This window comes from Panthera leo, chromosome A3 (assembly GCF_018350215.1).
Source record: "Panthera leo isolate Ple1 chromosome A3, P.leo_Ple1_pat1.1, whole genome shotgun sequence".
Classification (NCBI taxonomy): domain Eukaryota; kingdom Metazoa; phylum Chordata; class Mammalia; order Carnivora; family Felidae; genus Panthera; species Panthera leo.
Genome location: NC_056681.1, coordinates 124242897 through 124246545, shown reverse-complemented (window position 1 = coordinate 124246545; position 3649 = coordinate 124242897).

Here is a 3649-nt window from a genome sequence, read left to right as displayed (position 1 = left end):
TCTCGGGGCCAGCCCCAGTCCCCACCCCCTAGGACCCCGCCCTCTGAGCCACCCAGCCCGGCCCCCTTGGAACGCCCCACCCCCGGCGTCCCGGCCCCGCCCCCATCCCCGCCCCCTCCCGCACCGCCGGGGGGACCTCGCCTTCCTCCCGAGCTGTGGTTCCCACAGGCTGTTTTGAGTGGCGTTTCAGCTCCGCTGCTCCCGGGTGGCGGGATCGGGGCACCCCCTTCCGCCCTGGCTCAGTATATTGGGGGCGCTGACCGTGAGAGGGGCGGGAGGAGCGGGCGTCGGTCTTCGACCGTGGGCGCCAATCTTACAGCGCCCTCTGGGCGTGGGCACCCAGCGTCCTCCAGGTGTGTTCGACTCCGAGATCCCGGCGGCGGCGGGACAGCTTTACGGGCTGTGCGGGGCCCCGGGGTGATGGGGCCTTAAACCGATGGAGCCCTCCCCTGCCTCTCCTTCGACTGCCAAAGGGGTCCCTGCGTCCTCACTTCCCCAAGTACAGGTTCCCACAGGCCCTCGCGTTCTGCCATCACGCTAGAAAGTGGTGGAAACTTGGGGCCTTACTTTGAACAGAGGTACATGCTCAGGACGGGCTGTAAAAATAAAGAGAGAGAAAGAAAGAGAAAAGGAAAGAAAGAAAGAAAGAAAGAAAGAAAGAAAGAAAGAAAGAAAGAAAGAAAGAAAGAAAGAAAGAAAGAAAGAAAGAAAGAAAGAAGAGAAAGAAAAGAAAGAAAGAAAGAAAGAAAGAAAGAAAGAAAGAAAGAAAGAAAGAAAGTTAGTTTGTTTTCTGTGTCTTTCGATGGAAGACTGCCCTCTCCCTTCGTCCTCTTAGCTAAAAGGAAAAATAAACGGCTTCCTTCCCAGGGCAGACAGCCTCTGGCCAGCGGATCTGATGAGGGCCGCTTGAGTTCCTGCTCCTTCGTGAGTCCCTAAGACGTCCTAGGCCTCAGGGTTTCCAACACCAGTCAGCCACCTCTGTGCAAGAAGGCTGTGGAAGGCCTCTGGGTGTCGCACAAATGGCCTTGAGGGAAAAGGGGAAGAAGCTGCCAGGCTCTGCCTGCAGTCTGGTAGGCAGGAGAGATGGCGCCAAATGACCTTCGTACCTGGACCTGGAGACCAAAGATGGCATCCTCCTCACCCACCTTCTGCAGGCAGTGGGCAGGGCAGGCCTCAATTGGCCTGAATTGGGAACCAAAAAGTTCTCCTGAGGTGTCTTGGCCTCTCAGCAGTTTCCAGTGTTTCTCTTTAAATGGTTTAAACGTGGGGCGCCTGGGTGGCTCAGTCGGTTAAGCGTCCTACTTCAGCTCAGGTCACGATCTCGCGGTCCGTGAGTTCGAGCCCCGCGTCCGTGAGTTGGAGCCTGCTTCCGATTCTGTGTCTCCCTCTCTCTCTGCCCCTCCCCCGTTCATGCTCTGTCTCTCTCTGTCTCAAAAATAAATAAAACGTTAAAAAATATTAAAAAAAAAAATGGTTTAAACGTTCCTGGGTCCTGGGCTATACAGGCAGGACCAGCCACTGTGGGCCCTGGGTTCTCCACCCACCCAGCAGGTTTTCCAGGCACTATGCAGCCTCCTGTGTCCCCATCTCAGCCACACTCCCCTGTCAGAGCACTAAAAGGTGAGGCCCCTGAACAGCAACATAGCCCTGTTTTTGCCCCTTCCCTGAATCCCTGTTTGACCTTGGGCAACTCCTGTTTTGAGGTCTCTGTTTCCTCAGCTTTGTCTTTGGGGGATAAGAGATCCTTATCAGGGTTCTTGGGGCCTACTGCAGGGTCTCTGAGTGCCTGGCATCACGGATCGTCCAACAGCATGACACCAGGCAGGGTCTCTCCAGGAGCTCAGAGAGTCCTGCTGGGTTAAAAGGCCCTTTTAGTAGAAAATCCATGTGTCTCCCAGGGGCTGGCTCCACGGGTCTAAGGTTAGTTCTCTGGCCCTCTCAACCCAAAGTGGAGGGAAAATAGGTCAGTTCAGGATCCTGCTTTGGTCTACTGCACAAAATCGAGAAAGTTGGGGTCTGAGGGGTTTGATGGAGTCTTTTCAAAAATCACCAATTTAGTGTTTCTTTCCAACAGTGCATTTGCCCCAGATCAATGTGTATTTCTTTGGGCAGACTAGGAAGAGGAAGGACCCAACAGAGGGATCTCAAAGAAACATGTACAGAAAGAAGGGAATTAGAAGGTCAGGGCTTGCCTTTGACCTAGCTGACCCCTTCTTGCTTCTCCCCCAGCCCAAATTCTTTAGGAAAGCCTCTTCCTTGAGAAGCTGCCTCAGAGATACAGCCCTTTGGAATGTGACAGCAACATCGGTACATATGCACAGGTATGGCCGTCCATCCCTGCTGTACTCATTGGCCCCTTCCTTGGGAGCCCCACCAAGCCTTCATACACCTAACGTCTTAAGGGTTAATGTCTGGCTGAGCAGGGGGCTTCTAGCCTCCCCTGTGGAGGGACTAAGGCAGGGTCTCCATCCTGACTTGTGTTCCTAACATGGCTTATTAAGTATGTTCAGTATCATCCCTGGTGAATCATAACTGCCTTGAATGTTGCTTCCTTTTCCCACTAAGAGAAAGAAAGTTCTGGGAAGGCAGGGCCAGCATCTCCCCCACCCCATTTCTCTCATTCTTCCCATGGGCACCTGTTGCCACTTGGAGGCGGGGCAGCCTGTGGAGAGCAGGCAAGAAGAGGCCGGCCCTGCGTGGTGCGTGTGGTGCCTTGGGCACCGGCTGCCCTTCACTGCGTGAGACACCTGAACTGGCACAGGCATCCTCTGAGCAAGTTGGCATCTGTCAAAGCTTAAAATGCACTTGGGACGCCTGGGTGGCACAGTCGGTTAAGTGTCCAACTCTTGATCTTGGCTCAGGTCATGATCTCACGGTTCATGAGTTCAAGCCCCACATCGGGCTCTGCACTGATGGCATGGAGGCTGCTTGGGATTCTGTCTCTCCTTCTCTCTCTGCCCCTCCCCTGTTTGTGTGCACGTAGCATGCACACACGCACTCTCTTTCTCTTTTTAAAAAAATTTTTTTTTTAATAAAATAAAATGGACTTAGCCTTCAACTCAGGGACTCTGCCCCAGTGAATTTATTTTTCAGAAGTATTTTCACCAGTGTCCCAAGAGGCATGTTTACATGTTCATCAGTAAAGAAGAAATGAAATAAATGTGGATATTCCCACACGGTGGAAAACTATACAACACTTTTTAAAATAAAGCAGTCTTGGGGCGCCTGGGTGGCTTGGTCGGTTAAGTGTCCGACTTCGGCTCAGGTCATGATCTCACGGTCTGTGAGTTCGAGCCCCGCGTCGGGCTCTGTGCTGACAGCTCAGAGCCTGGAGCCTGTTTCAGATTCTGTGTCTCCCTCTCTCTCTGCTCCTCCCCTGTTCATGCTCTGTCTCTGTCTCAAAAATAAATAAACGTTAAAAAAAATTTTTTTTAAATAAAGCAGTCTTGACATGGGACATTTTTCAAAGCTTGTTTTTAGGTGAAAAAGGCAAGTTAAAGAGTGATCTATATATAGTCTGGCCACAATTTTCTTATAAGAAAAACATGTGTGTAATGTACAGACTATTATACATAATACATTTCTCCTATAGGGGAGGAAAATGGGGTGGGGACAGTTATAGGAGAATTTTTAAGTTTACTCTATAATA